Source organism: Anomaloglossus baeobatrachus, chromosome 7 (genome assembly GCF_048569485.1).
Source record: "Anomaloglossus baeobatrachus isolate aAnoBae1 chromosome 7, aAnoBae1.hap1, whole genome shotgun sequence".
In the NCBI taxonomy this organism is placed as follows: domain Eukaryota; kingdom Metazoa; phylum Chordata; class Amphibia; order Anura; family Aromobatidae; genus Anomaloglossus; species Anomaloglossus baeobatrachus.
The window spans coordinates 97,449,630-97,465,967 of NC_134359.1; the positions used below are offsets into that span (position 1 = coordinate 97,449,630).

Below are 16,338 nucleotides of genomic sequence, written 5' to 3' on the forward strand. Positions count from 1 at the left end.
TCAGCTCTTCAGCCCCTTTACAATAAAGTAGCCAGTTTAACTTGAAAAAAGTTATGTGACCTGTTATTTTAAGAAGATATTTTATCTGATGACACTTCACCTATAAAACAATATTTAAATTACAAACTTGATCCTTTAGTTTTTGTTTCCACAGGAGATAAGCTACCACCAAAGGTGTCCAGCTAAAGCCTACTCTGCTCTGCCTATTGAAAACACGTTAGTATACCGTATAGATAGCTGTCAATGAAAACCACTATACAATGTTTATGGCATTTTAAGGGGGAGAGAAGATGCATAATGTCACAAGGAGATTGTTGCAGGCATCACCAACTGTCATGGCGGCGTTTGGTCTGTGGAAACTACAAATTCTGGCACTTTGCTTGCTAACTTCTCTGATGTATGTGATTAGTGCAAAGAGAGGCGTCAACCCACAGACTTAGGCAGGTTAGCAACTGTTAATCTCTGCTGGGCTGTTTGTTAGTCTCTTTGATCACATGGTGTGGGAGAGCCACTCATGTTCACAACCTGGCTATACTTCTGGCTGGACTATTTCATTAATGCCAGCTATAGCTTACCTACACTGGTCTGGTGAGGTGTTGTGATCCAAACTTAATGGTGGTGGCTGTGCATTATTTCTGTGATCAGTTGTGGTGTTAACTCTTGTTGTCTTTTTGTTGCTGCTGTCCCTAGAGGACACCCTGGTCAAGACCTACATGCAGGAGACAAGGTCACATACACCCGTCACTATGGGGAGCGGGGCTGGTATGCCCTTGATGTAGAGTTGTGTCCAGCAGGGGCCGCTGCAGAGATACCAGCCCCCGCTCCTACTACAGCACCAGTTTTCCAGCTGCTACCAGATGGCAGTAGAGGTACACGGGACCAATGCACCCAAACTCAGAGTGCTGATCCCAGGAGGCCTGTTGATCCAGAGGGCCCCTTTCCCGTTCCCTGGTAGCTACGACCTGTTGTGCTACCAAATGCCAAATGTATATTTTTGTCCTAGTTCAAAGTGCCTGAAAAATGTTGATTACTGTTGCCTTTAACCAGTTTTGACTAACAAAAATGGGCCCAGACTGCAGGACTGACAGCAGTCAAAAACTTTACCTGTAAATACGTTGCATCAGTCGTGCCTATTACCAGAGTACAACTCTGCCAAAAAGGACCCTAACTGACACCACCAGTAAGGAGAGGAAAAGGTCGTAGGAAGGGTCTGCGGCAGAGGTGGCCGAGACCCAGTCACCATGGAAACCGGTGACATTCCTCCTAGGGGTTTTGGAACCAGGACCTTTGGGTGGTGGTTGATAGGGGGGGGGAGTACTCCAGTTGCAATGTTAAAAAAGTGCCTCCCCTGCGAGGGAAGAATGTTTTGAAAATGCCAAATTAAAAAAAAAATGTTAACCTGTGTTACCCTTTGCAGCCTGAGGATGTGCTGGAATTAACCAAGGGGGAATGTAGCACCCCTGAACCCATCAGGGCACTACAAGGTACTGCATCCTGCCAAAAATGCAGGGCCTACCCCTAGGGACCTGGAAGACCAGTGGCGGTAACAGCAAAACACATTATAATCCCAGTTTTCCCCCATCCACACAGACTGGTGACAGACTAGAATTGGACCCAACGGATGGCCACCCAGTGGTTGAGCTGATCCAGTCCACTAGACAACGACCAGGTGGGAGGGGACAACAGTTAGTCAGTTAGAGTTAGTAAGTGGAAGTGAGAGGAGACGGACGTAACTGCTCTGACACGGGAGTGTAACAGAGACCTGAGGGCCCAGGCGTGTGGTTACCGGAGGAGTACGGCTAAGTACTCCAGGAACCATAGTACTGATGGGGCACAGAGCCCTAGGTCAGGCAAACGCTCCAGGCAGACCTGATAAAAATCTGCACAGTGAGGGGACCATCCAGGACCTCACTGACCTTCGAAGTCCGGTGGCACCACCAGTAACGGGAAATCCAGGGACCGGAATGGAACACCGACCCTACAGTGTTCACACTGCCCGCTGTACGGACCAGAGACTGAGAGACATACAGGAGGGGACCCCAAGCCACTCCAAGCCAAGGGGACCCACCAACTTTGAGAATGGTGCAGGTGAAAGAAGCCACCAGGTCACCAATCGGCACTGGGATTAAAGGAACCAGAGGTGAATACCAGCCTTCCTCCGGGTACCAGTTACCATCTATTGTGAGTAAAGAGAACCAGTTAAACAGTAACCTCTCATGTGGTCTACCCTTCTTTCCGCGCCTAACTCCATCACCCAACTCCCTGGGGCCCCAGCCCTACTTGCGGAGGGCCCATCATCCAGGCTGCCATCACATCAGCCCCAGCGGAACGACTGTGCAGCAAGACACAAGTGGCGTCAGAACATAAACTCTATTGAACATTCCCTTGTATATAAAACCCCTTGTTATAGCGACCCCCAGGGTCACGGAACCTGGCAACTGCCACCCAGTGACACATCCCAGTAGTACACTGCCTGGGACCGAGTACCTCATAGCCCTGGGCGGCACACAAGCATTAAAAGGAGTTGATACACACGGAAATTTTGGGGTGGTGCACAAGTAGGGTCCAAAACATTATCAAGTAGATGTAGAAACTTGGCACTCAAGATCAATGTGAATAGTGGTTTTTATTGTGAAGAACTTGTTGGACCAGCACAAGTACAGCATTGCCACATAGGCAATGATGGACACTACCCTGCTTGCCATGCTGCTATATTTCTGAGGACCCGCTGCATGCACAGTGCTGAAGGTCTTTTGACTGAAACGTCCGTGCTTGTGCTGGTCCTACAAGTTCTCCACAATAAAAAAACACTATTCACATAGATCTTGAGTGCCAAGTTTTTACATCTAAGCATTAAAAGGAATCTGTCACCATCTTTTTGCTACCCAATCTTAGAGCATCATAATGTAGAGCCAGAGACCCTGATTCCAGTGATTTGTCACTTACTGGACTGTATTATCAGTAGGAGATTTTAAGTAGGGAACTAGTAAACCTGCTGATAGGTAGCCCTTCATATTCATGAATTCTGTATAACCGCACCCCCACCACTGATTGTCAGCTTTCTGCCTATGCACAGTAAGCTGCCAATCAGTGGTGTAGGGTTATACAGAGCTCAGCACTCTTGTGATTTTATCAAAACTTTAATAAGCAGCCTAGTAAGCAATACATGGTTAAAAATGGGGTCTCTGCCCCTACATAATGCTGCTCTCAGATGTGGTAGGAAAACACTGGTGACAGATTCCCTTTAATGTTTATTAGCGAGTGCAGCAGTAAAACAATGAAAACCAGAGACAGGATATGTCCTAATTGTTTAAATTAGGAATTCCCCTTTAACTGAAGATGTTTCTTTTCTGAACATATGTGTTTTTAAAAAATCCTAAAAGTTCACATACTGCATTGTTCTTTTGCGCATTCTTATAGTTTTTTTTTTCTTTCTTTCTCACATTAGTAGCCAAGATGTGCAAAGATATATAGTAGTTGTGTTCTGCGAACTTCCTTCTGGACAGTTTCTTCTCATTCACACTGAAGGAAGCCAGTGGCTGTAGATTGGGAGTGGAGGGGGCTGGAGACGCACTTTATGCACCGCTTATCAGGCAGCTGCTTATCTCACTGAACTGTCCATTGATGAGCAGTCAGAATTCTTTACTGTGAAATGGCTGGAATTTTTTTTTCTTTTTAGGACCTCAGTGCTCATGTGTCATGGACATTTGACATAGTGTCTCCTTCACTGTCACGTTTCACTTGCAGACCCTCTCTGCAGTGTATTCCTTCATATTCTCCAGTCTGTGCTGTTTATTTCCACTCTGCCCATGAATAATTTTGTCCAGAACAGACCACCTGGGTTTTCCGAAGTCAGGGGATTTGGAGGTGGTTATGATACATAAGTTCCAGAGTGGTTTGAGGGTTAAACATAAAACAATGACATCAGTCTGAGATAGGAGCCAGATGGGAACAGTTTGAAGAGGGGGAAAGGTTTAGAGGGAAGGGGGGAGAGGGAGGGTATTTTGAACTGCTTCTCATTTGGGCAGGGATTGTGGGGGACTGGATTTCCCTCTTTCAATCCTATGCTGCTTCCTTCATTCTCTGCAGCTGGACGCCTCACCACCATCTTTCCCATACACCCATAGGAGAAAAGGAATTACTCTGCCCTGCAGAGCATCAGAGGGATCCTGCCTGAAGAACATGACTGGCACACAAGTGTGAAGCTGACAAGTTATCTTCTATCGCTTCAGCTCAGGGGTATGAAAGGAAGGATGCTTCTATCTTAAATAATACAGCCTAGAACCATTGCATAGGATCACTGGGTGCACGTATATTTCTAAGGAGCAGACTAAGCATAGACACATAGCAGAGCTGGGTTTGTCAAGTCATCCTTTTATCACAATATATGTGTTATTAGATAAGCTTACATATAAATCTAATGCAGTAGTGCAGCTCTGATCCATCTGCAGCTCAGTGACACTACTAGATGGTGCTGCTGTACTTACACAGTGGTAGAGATACTCTGTGCTGTGATTCACAGCAGAGCTGGGTTTGTCAAGTCATCCTTTTATTACAATATATGTGTTATTAGATAGGATTGTAGGTAAATCTAATTGAGTAGTGCAGCTCTGATCCATCTGCAGCTGTCAGTGACACTACTGGATGGTGCTGCTGTACTTACACAGTGGTAGAGATACTCTGTGCTGTGATTGACACAGTGCTGGGTTTGTCAAGTCATCCTTTTATCACAATATATGTGTTATTAGATAGGATTACAGGTAAATCTAATGCAGTAGTGCAGCTTTCATCCATCTGCAGCTCAGTGACACTACTGGATGGAGCTGCTGTATTTACACATTTGTAGAGATACTCTGTGCTGTGATTCACAGCAGAGCTGAGTTTGTCAAGTCATCCATTTATCACAATATATGTGTTATTAGAAAGGATTGCAGGTAAATCTAATGTAGTAGTGAAGCTTTCATCCATCTGCAGCTCAGTGACACTACTGGATGGTGCTGCTGTACTTACACAGTGGTAGAGATACTCTGTGCTGTGATTGACACAGTGCTGGGTTTGTCAAGTCATCCTTTTATCACAATATATGTGTTATTAGATAGGATTACAGGTAAATCTAATGCAGTAGTGCAGCTTTCATCCATCTGCAGCTCAGTGACACTACTGGATGGAGCTGCTGTATTTACACATTTGTAGAGATACTCTGTGCTGTGATTCACAGCAGAGCTGAGTTTGTCAAGTCATCCATTTATCACAATATATGTGTTATTAGAAAGGATTGCAGGTAAATCTAATGTAGTAGTGAAGCTTTCATCCATCTGCAGCTCAGTGACACTACTGGATGGTACTGCTGTACTTACACAGTGGTAGAGATACTCTGTGCTGTGATTCACAGCAGAGCTGGGTTTGTCAAGTCATCCTTTTATCACAATATATGTGTTATTAGAAAGGATTGCAGGTAAATATAATGCAGTAGTGCAGCTTTCATCCATCTGCAGCTGTCAGTGACACTACTGGATGGAGCTGCTGTACTTACACAGTGGTAGAGATACTCTGTGCTGTGCAGGGTAAGAGCGGCGCTGGGGTACAGAACTGCAGACTAGTAACAGTGCAAAACAATACAAGAATAAAAACAGCGCTGTATATTGTAAACAAAAATATAAATGTAGCATAGTATAATAATATTTACTAATATTAATAGAAATTCTCAGGTGTGCACTGATAGATTTAGATCCGATCTGGAGTATATTGATAAATAATATGGCTGGTATGGAACTATACATTGTTACATCGGACAAAAGAAAATATTCTTTTGTTATTCCTGATGCAGAGAGATGGTTTCTAGTGACAAGAAACAGAGCCCTGGAATAAGGAGAAAGTCTGGAGACAGATGTGTGTGCTGGCTCCCACTGGATCCTCATTACCATGTGGGTGTGACGGGTCTTCTAGGAATCACTTTTGTAGAAGTTCAAATCCAATATAAATGAATATTTTCCTATTTTACTGTGTGTTTTGTTCTTCTGGTCATATTATGAATGGCTGATTACTTGATTATCTTATTTGTCGGCTGTTAAAGGTGTCTCATTCCATTTAATTGGAGATGTTTTATGTCTTTCTTGTTATTCGATGGTGTTTTATTGTATGTGTTTATGTCCCACTGTTTGTCATTGTCATTGTGATTTTTGCACATTCGATATATGCTGCTTTTGTTGTTTTTCTGTTCTATTTTGCATTTTTTTTTCTTGTGGTTGTGTTTATGTTACATGTTTACAATGTTGTAGGGTAGCAGTCACTTTTACCTGTAATTTTGATTTGTATCAAATAACAAACCACTTTTGGGCAGTTTAGGGTTCTCCATATTACTGGACTGCAATTTACACTAGCTCCTAAGTGCCTCATATATGTAGTATTTGCTGAAACATATAGTTTGTTGGTAGTTGGTCACCCACAAACTGCCTAGCTCAAGCCCACAATAATTATACCCATCAGTATACTGTTAGGCATGTGATCCACAGCTGAAACCATGTAGATGTATATTCTGTTTCTCTACATCAGGGGGGTTCCCAAAGTTTTGTTGGTCATGAGTCAGTTTCTCTTGACAGGAGTTGTTGAGGCACATAGAATATTAAGTAGGAAAAGCATATTTAATATAAACATATAACATACAAACATATGTATGTTCCCCTAGTATAAACGCTTTCACCCAAGTCCTAGAAAAGCCTGGTACCCCCTAATGCCCAATATTATTTGCCACCACTTTGGGAGCCAAGTCAGGTGTCTAAGAGCCACATGTGGCTCATCATCCACTAATTTGGGAACATTGGTCTGGACAGATATCTATAAGATATGTATTAAGGTTCTTTACTATGACTTTACAGCTGCTGCAAGTTCTGTTTCTTGAGTTCTGGTATGACAGGACTATTTCTTATGATCTGGTTTTATTTATGTAAGTTCATGGTAACTGTCAGTGAAAGTAACCCACCACCTCCTAGATATACTATATGTTGATCACTGGTAATATAAGGTTTTATGGGTGCATGATACACACCCTTCCGTTACTATTCGTACGTTATGTATAAGGGTGTGTCTAACTAGTCTGCTACCTCATATGGAAACCAACTTTAGCTCCTCTTCTGGCTCAAAACCATCAGAGAAACTCCCATGATAAAAGCCATGAATCAGAATTGCATTGACTGAATTAAGACAATATTGATTAGAAGAACAAGTCAATATCTTCTACCTCTTAGAATTACCTTTAACTGCGCAATGCCTGATGACACTCTTTTATTCATCCCAATTCCCCAAAAAAATATCGATATGTTGATTTGCATTGGTGGGATCACAATTTTGTACCGCTGGAACTGGACTGAATTTGCCAGAAGAACCATGATCATTGGTAGAATTGGTCATAAAAAAGGTTAATTGTTAAAGTTTGTAGTAAAAACGTTTATCAGTATAAGGTAAAATGTGAAACTTTGAGAAAGTGCAAATGTCTTTTTCTGATAGATTTAACCTGGAACCAGTCTGAAAAAGCGCTAAATAAATGTAAAAAACCCCCCAAACAATTAACATATACGCAGCATTGTCAAAACGGCTTGCTGTGCATATGTTCCATTCTTTGTAAATCCTTTTAACTATTTCAAGCATTAAAAGCCATGGCTAAAAGAAGTGACCAGTCTGTTCTGGCAGTTGGAAGCCGCCACTTTGTTATATATGCAATTTTAAAAAAATCACATCCAACAAGAAAACAACAGAAAAGAAGCTTCAGGGGAAAAATTACTGGCATCTTTCTAAAATGTCTTCCCATAGCAAAAGCAATGCAGTCTATAAGACGCCCTCTGCACATAACCTTATATTCATGGATTATTTCAGAGTTCTTGCAACATCAGATCTGATCAGCTCTTTAAAAATTAGCCTTCTTAGGCTGCTTTCACACATCTGGTTTTTGCCATCAGGCATAATCAGGTAGAAAAGTTGATGCGACGGATCCGGCGACAAAATGGATCTGTCGCATCAGTTTTTTCCATGTGTTCCTTCCGTTTTTTGACGGATCCGTTGTGATACTGAGCATGCGCAGTTGAAAAAAAAAACGATTTGTCGTTGAATTCCATCATATGCCGGATGACGACGGATCCGGCGCCCAAATGCTTCAATTATACAACATGCCGGATAGCTCCGGATGCGGTGTGGTCCGGATTTTTACCGGAGACAAAAAACGTTGCATGCTGCGTCCTTTCGGCAGCCGGATGAAGAAATAGCATCTGAAACAATACGGCGCTAATACAAATCTATGGGGAATAAAACCAGATGCCAGATCCGCTTTATCCGCAATTTGCCAGATTGTGCCTCACGACAAAAAAACGGATATATGAAAGCAGCCTTAATGTTTTCCAATGCCCTGATTAGTGCATGATGTGATTGGGCTGGGACTGTGGTTGTTCACAGTAACTACTAGGAAGGAGGATCAATATATATATATATTAAAGTGGCTGCATCATTCACCCGAGAGTAGAAACCATTTCATACCAGGAGTGAGACCCCCACAAATCTGATACTGATTGTCTATCCTAAAGGAAAGCCATCAATAATGTGACCTTGTATTTCTCCTTTACTGTAGTGTAGACAAATAGTGGATCAAAATGTGTCTTCTTTTATATGCTGGTACCTACTTTTATACTTATGCTGTGAATTTTCAGGTTGGACAAGTTGACTTATGACATGTCTACTGACCGTTAAATGGAATTTATACTGGTTATATTTTAAAATTCCCGCCTTCCTACTTGGCTTTTTTGCCCAGCCGTGTGACTCAGGTGCTACTGCCAACAGGACCGCACCCATTGTGGTGTAACGTTCTTCTGCATATGTCAGCACATGGGTCTGGCACAGCGTAGACTGCAATGTGAACAGCTAAAGTACAAATTAAGTAAATAACCGGAGCCACTGAAGCAGGCGGTGATGGGTCATAGAAATATTACTCAAGTATAAAATGTGCTGAGCAAGTAGTGGGACAGATAGTAACACTAAACACTTCCCTATTTATTGCGAATGTTGTGAAATTATACAAAAATTAAACACAATATAATACATTTGTGTCAGCTACAGTATATACAATAGGTTCTTTCTGTTGACTTTCTCCATCAAAAAAATATGGACTCTAAACACATTGTGGACAGGACAGAGGCAAATCCTCAAAATTAAGAGGTTTTCCATGACTGATATATTGATGACCTATCTTTAGGATAAGTTAAAAACATCAGATTGGTGGACACCCTACCAATCAGTTGTCAGAGGTCCGGTGGCAGAGCTGGAACGTCACAGCTTCATACACTGCACAGTGGTCTTTCCCAGGTACAACAGCTCAGCGCTATTCACTTTATAAGAACTGAGCTGCAATACTTGTGTACGGTGTACGGAGCTGTGGTCTTCACACTTTGTGTACTGCTTGTATCCAGCTGATATCCACTGATCGGTGAGGACACCACCAATCTAATACTAATGATTCATCCTAAGTATATGAAGGAAGGTGCAGACACCGGCCTGTGAGGGCTCCTCACTCTTTCGGCAGAGAGTGCTAGTGCTTGTAGACCATTTCGGCTGGGGTGTATGACACTTCTGTACTCTTCAGGACAGCGTCCACCACCCTGCAGCCGGTCGCTATAGTAGATATAGTAGATAGACATAGGATACTGGTGAACTCTTGGCAAAATAACTGTAAATAGTTCATTACATCTTCCACCTTCACAACAGACACAGCCACACTTATTCAGTGCTGCTGCTCTTTCCAGGGGTACTCCATCTGGCCTATCCTGCTATCTGGGACCTAGTACTCCTGCTACTGGGCATCTGCCTCTGCTTCCACCCTTCTTCTCTCCGCAGCTACCTGTCATCCTCTCACTGCCTCTGACGGTTTCTAATCACTTGACTTTCCTAGGCCTATCCCGAGGTACTCTCACTCTGGAGGTCCATGTAGTAACTGCACTCTTCTAAGCCCGTCCTGAGGTGAACCATAGGCTTCGGACCCTTGGAGAATACCTCCGAGTTCCCCTACAGACCAAAGTTACAAGATCACATCTTTACTCCAGGAACCCCACTGCAGAACTGACTCCCTAGAGACCCATCTCTCAAGACAACCCTCTGGCCATCTGTCACACCTCTTACCTTTGCTCCTAGCTGCTTCCTCTATTCCCAGAGACCCCAACTTCCCTGCTGTATTTGTTACTATCTACATAGCATTTTTATACTTTACATTACACTGCTAAAATATTAATAACACATAACAGGGCACACTTCACATTACCATATACACAGTTACTACAGCTACATGCAGTTGGCTTTACCAGGCCTCAGCGCTAGGCGGCGCCGGCCGCTGCACAGCTCTGGAAAACCGCATCCTGCCGCAGCATCACTGCTCAGTACATATAGAACACACAACATAAAACTCAATAGGAGTGGGGGGAAAAAACACGCCCACCTCCTACACATATGTCATCTGTGACGCCCTGGACTAGCCAGGTAGTCACAGACATACCAACATACACACCCCCCACCCTAGGCAGCAACAACAGTCAATCAAAAACCCTTGCTGCCTCCCTCCAGGGTCTGATGTCCACACCAGGTGGGGCAGAGCCAGGTGGTTGGCCCCACCCACTGAGGAGTTCCCAGGCCTGGAGGCGGGAAAAGTGACAGTTTAGCTTTGGAGGTGGAAGTGAGAGGAGTAAACACTTGAGGTGTCTGGGTCGGAGCCCAAGCACTGACAGCAAGGTTGGCAGACGGTGGTGGCCATCTGCAGGAGTTGGTGGAACTCCGCAGAGCCGTAAGGACCGGGGTCGGGCGTCGGCCCGCCGGTACCGAACCGGGGAGCGGAGTGAAGCTAAGCACACACAGGCAGGGCCATCGGACCCCGACCAGGCTTGGAGCCGCCGTCAATAGTCAAATCCGAGTGTGACAGGAACCCCATGGGTTTCCCAACAACCAAGTCCCGACAGAAGGCAACCGCTCACACCGTGAGGATATACAGCCACCGCCACAGGCTAGAGATCCAAGGGCCAGCACCTGCGGGCAAAACAGGCTCCTACGGCACCTATACGCTGGGGAGCGAACTACCGGTGGGCAACCACAGGAGTCAGAACATTCTAAAAGGTGCAGGGAAAGACAGCCACCATCAGCTGTCCGGCGAGAGCACAACAACAACACTGCAGCCGGCTGCGGGACCCGTCCATCCGGCCGTTTTGGTTTACCAGAGACTCTGTCAGTGATTGCCTGAGTGAGTACACCAGTGACGTCCGGCACCGCGCCGCACAGTCCCTGCACCCCAGCCATCCATCCTCCCCGTTACACCACCGGGCCCCGGGATCACCAACCCCCTACCCATGGAGGGGACAACATCCTAGCTGCACCCTACCATCTCTCCCAGGATCCCCGTTACCAGCAGCGGTGGTGCCATCATCACTAAGTCCCATGGGTGGCGTCACGAACAATCTCCCCAAACATACCACCCCCCCTTTTCACTCACGGGTGAGCAGCGCTGCTCGAGTCCCCGGGTCCGGTCCACCGCTCGAGCCACCGAGCAACAGCAGCAGAAGCCCCGGACTCGAGCGTGGCGAGCGCGTCCCTTCCGCAAGCGACACATCAATATGTCAGTTCTGGACAACCCCTTTAAAGTGTACTTGTCTGTGCTGCTCCCATCTACTTTAAATGCTCCTATTCATAACCAGTTAAAATGGCTTTTGATACCCTTTGCAGTCAAATAAGTCGAGGAGGTGTTCATATTCTCATGCGTTGTAACTTGCCATCCGCTCGGAGTAGATGATTCCTTTTCATCAGCATTCTGTCAGCACTATACATGCTGGAACTTCCTAATTTGCACTGGCATGTCTCCCCCAATATGAAAGTCTGCCACTCTGTCTATATGTAGCTTGACATTCAGGCGAGTAGGAGCGGATGGACAACAATCTGTACTTCCTGTAATCCATCTCTGCTTATCTGTGGCTATGGACAGATTACACTTGACAATAAACAGCAAGTTGAACAGAAAGGGAAACATCTAATGGGTTAAGGCCCAGTCACACTAAACAACTTACCAGCGATCCCAACAACGATCCAACCTGATAGGGATCGCTGGTAAGTTGCTAGGAGGTTGCTGGTGAGATGTCACACTGCGACGCTCCAGCGATCCCACCAGCAACCTGACCTGGCAGGGATCGCTGGAGCGTGGCTACACGAGTTGCTGGTGAGCTCACCAGCAACCAGTGTCCCAGCCCCCAGCGCCGCGTGGAAGATGCTGCGCTTGGTAACTAAGATAAATATCGGGTAACCAACCCGATATTTACCTTGGTTACCAGCGCACGCAGCTACACGTGCAGAGAGCAGGGAGCAGCGCACACCGCTTAGCGCTGGCTCCCTGCTCTCCTAGTTACAGCACACATCGGGTTAATTACCCGATGTGTACTGCAGCTAAATGTGCACAGAGCAGGGAGCAGCGCACACTGCTTAGCGCTGGCTCCCTGCTCTCCTAGCTACAGTACACATGGGGTTAATTACCGATGTGTACTCTGCTACACGTGCAAGAAGCAGGAGCCGGCACTGACAGTGAGAGTGGAGGAGGCTGGTAACGAAGGTAAATATCGGGTAACCAAGGACAGGGCTTCTTGGTTACCCGATGTTTACCATGGTTACCAGCCTCCGCAGAAGCCGGCTCCTGCTGCCTGCACATTTAGTTGTTGCTGTCTCGCTGTCACACACAGCGATCTGTGCTTCACAGCGGGACAGCAACAACTAAAGGCCCCTTTACACACTGAAACTTTCTAGCGATCCCACCAGCGATCCCAACCTGGCCGGGATCGCTACAAAGTCTCTGGTGAGCTGTCAAACAGGCAAACCTGGCCAATGACGCAACAGCGATCCTGACCTGCAGAACGACCTAGCTAGTCATTGGCGACGTTGTAAAGCAGCTTTTTGAAAGGGAAGTCGCTAAAGAAGTCACTGTAAAGTCCCCTTTACACACTAAAACTTTGCTGCACAGCGGGAAACAAAGGACCAAAGAATGGTCCTGAACGATTTGTAGAGATTACAACCTCACAGCAGGGGCCAGGTCGCTGATGTGTTTCACACACTGCAATGTCGCTGGGGAGGTCGCTATAACGTCACAAAACCGGTGACGTTACAGCGATGTCGTTTGCGATGTTGCAGTGTGTAAAGCCACCTTAAAAAATGGCCCAGGACATTCAGCAACAACCAACGACCTCACAGCAGGGGCCGGGTTGTTGCTGGATGTCACACACAGCAACATCACTAGCAACGTCACAAAAGTTGTTCGTTAGCACCGATGTTGCTAGCGATGTTGCTTAGTGTGACGGGGCCTTTACTCAAAGAGTTTGGCTCAATATATCCAAAGCACAGGATTGTACAGAATACACGATTGGGTATATACAGACGTTATGATTAGTTATATACAGAATTCAATTGTTTATATACAAAACAAAGGGTTAGCTATATACAGAATAGAGCATTGGGTATCACAGAATGCAGATTTGAGTATACGCAGAATATAATATTGGGTACAGAATTAGGTGTATACAGAATTGACTATATACACAGCATGAAATTAGGCGTGTGCAGTCACAGAAGTGAATACATACAGAACTCCACACTGCATATTATATACAGATCACAGGATTAACGTTATCCGCTATATAAAGGCATGCTACAAATATGAATGAATTTCTGTTGGGATTTGTAATATAAATATACATCTTGCGTCATACCTGTCACATTTTCCCTCCTCTGACTGATGTCTCCGTCTCAGTAGCCGGCTGTAAGGACACCACACCCTGATCCACACATCAGCGTCATCCTACCTGACTCCCACCCTGGTGACTGCTCCATTTATATCACACCAAAGCCACTGTTAGGAAGGATGAGGAATCTCCAACACCAATATGATTCATCCAATAAATATAGATTCTTATTTATAGCATATTCTCCCTTACAAGTCAAATCCACAGGTTGACCAGTATCCAAGTGTGAATTAGATGAAGGATAAAACATCTAATCTTTTGCAGGAATAGTTTATTTTTATGGTTTTTAATTCAGGTTTGTCTTGATGGTTATGGGGAGCTGCAATCATCCATTTGACCAGTGCAAACATCAAGGACTATCAATGTCATTCATTCCAACCACTTAGTGCACAGCTGTGTTATTGGCATTAATGAAAAGAGTAGCTGCTGCCCAGGATTTACACTTGGGTGTATTGGTCTTTCTATCATCACATTGGTTCCTCCCATGCTGATTCAGTCTTCATTTCTGTCCTCCATCAGTCAATGGGGCATTTTTTTTATCAAGCTAAATGCCTATTTTACACCATAAATCTGTGCTACATAGCTTGCACCATATTTATCATGTGCTTTAGAGACTTTATGGTTCCTGTCAAGGTTCAAGGTTGTGACCTCGCTGATTTGGCGGCACAGATTGCTGGAAAGGGTCTAATGTGCAACACCATGCACCAAAATTTTGCAGCAAATTTTGGGCACAAAGTAAGCCATCTAATAGTATAAACTTAAGTCTTGATTTATCATTCTTTTTATAGCTTACTTGTACTTTAGGCATTTTTATTTTTCTATCAAGATCATTATTTCTTATGTGCCTTTTCTCCTCTTGTTTTTCAAGACCTCACTGATTTTAAAGCGCACCAATCACCAGAATGTTCCTATATAACCTAAAGCCAGTGCTATACTGGCCCTATCAGGCTGATTCTATACATACCGCTAGTTGTCAGCTCGGATGTATAGGTTTTGAAACACAAGCAAGTAAAGTTTGTAAAATGAGCAGCTTTTTGAATGACGGCAGCTGCCGATCAGCTAATAGCTGGGATGGGGTTTGTTAGTGATTCCCACTCCCTTGCCTGTCCGTCCTCCCCCTACCTGTTATTTATGCTAATTCTATTATAGAAGCGTTTTACTAAGTGGGTAGAAGGACTTTTGCTGATGTCATAACCATGTGACTAGAATAGGCGGGGCCTCAGCCAACAGAAAAATAATGTTGCTTCCTGGTATCAGCTATGTTGGCTGAGAATCTGCCCCTTCTGGTCCCATGGGTATGACATCAGCAAAGGTCCTTCTAGCCACTTAGTAAAACACTTCTATTATAGAATTAGCATAAAAAAAACAGATAAGGGGAAGACGGACAGGCAGGGGGTGGGAATCACTATCAAACCCAACCCCAGCTAATAGCTGATCGCGGCTGCTGCAACTCAAAAAGCTGATCATTTTACAAACTTTACTTGCTTGTGTTTTAAAACCAATACATCCTAGTTGACAACTACAGGTATGTATAGAATCAGCCTGATAGTGCCAGAGTAGCAATGGCTTTAGTTTATATAGGAAAATCCTGGTGATTGGTGCTCTTTAAATTAGCGCAACAATAATGGCGTGTTTTTCATTCTTGCAATGTTTTCATCTAATTCATTTGTAACTTTATGAAATCTAAAAGTTTTGTGCAGTGGTACTCCATTGACTTAGGGGAGTACAAAACCCCTGTTTTTTTTTTTTTGCACAGTTGAAGACTAACTTGTAACATTTTTAAAGATCTTGAGATCGTGATACATTTTACACGTGCAAGCATTTTTTTGCACTAAATTCTTCAAACATTATGTGCCATTTTGATGAATTTGGAGTGCACCAGCAAGAACAGAAAGAAAATATAGAAATATGGCTAAAAAAATACAGTTGATTAAACGTCGCCTTTGACTAAACGGTCTTAAAGTACGCCAGATTTATCAAACAGCATGAATCACTACGATGAATCTGGCACCTTTTTTATTCAGTCTGGTCTCAGTTTGCAATGTCTACAAATTAGACAGTATTGATAAATATGCTCAAATATTTTGGCTATTCTGCAGTAAAGGGAGGCTTTCTCACAACGAAGTTTCTGATGTGGCAAAAATACATGTAAAAAAATGTCTTACCAATCAATGATTAAAAGGATATGCTCAAATTCTTAAATTGCTTTACCTTGTTAGAGAACCGGAAAATAAGCAAGTCTTCATCTGACTTGCTTTTTCTATCTTCTATCATTCTCTTGCAATGACAGCTGTTATCTTTTATAGTGTACAGCTGGTTTACATGGTGCTCAGCCACCAGTCCTAGACCAAGAGTACACAGTAGTGACTTTCCAGTAGAGGGTTAACTCTTAAAGGGATTGTCCACTACTATAACAACCCCTTCTCATTCCCTATGTTTGCCCCCATTAAAATAAAAAGAGCTTATACTTAACTCTCACGCTGTCACCGTTCCAGCAGTGTGAGCGTTCCCCATTCTAGGGCTCAACTGAGATTGTCACACCAGC

The 16,338-nt window shown here is 44.2% G+C and overlaps 1 protein-coding gene across 1 annotated transcript in view; it reads left to right on the plus strand.

The window, feature by feature from the left end:
- The first annotated feature begins 4,073 nt into the window (after positions 1 to 4,073).
- The window catches only part of COL6A3 (collagen type VI alpha 3 chain), a 189,811-nt gene continuing 177,546 nt past the window's right edge, over positions 4,074 to 16,338 (plus strand). Inside the window, exon 1 of the mRNA XM_075317522.1 lies at positions 4,074 to 4,239. The gene's annotated coding sequence lies outside the window, so the exon portion shown is untranslated. The remainder of the gene's footprint in view (positions 4,240 to 16,338) is intronic.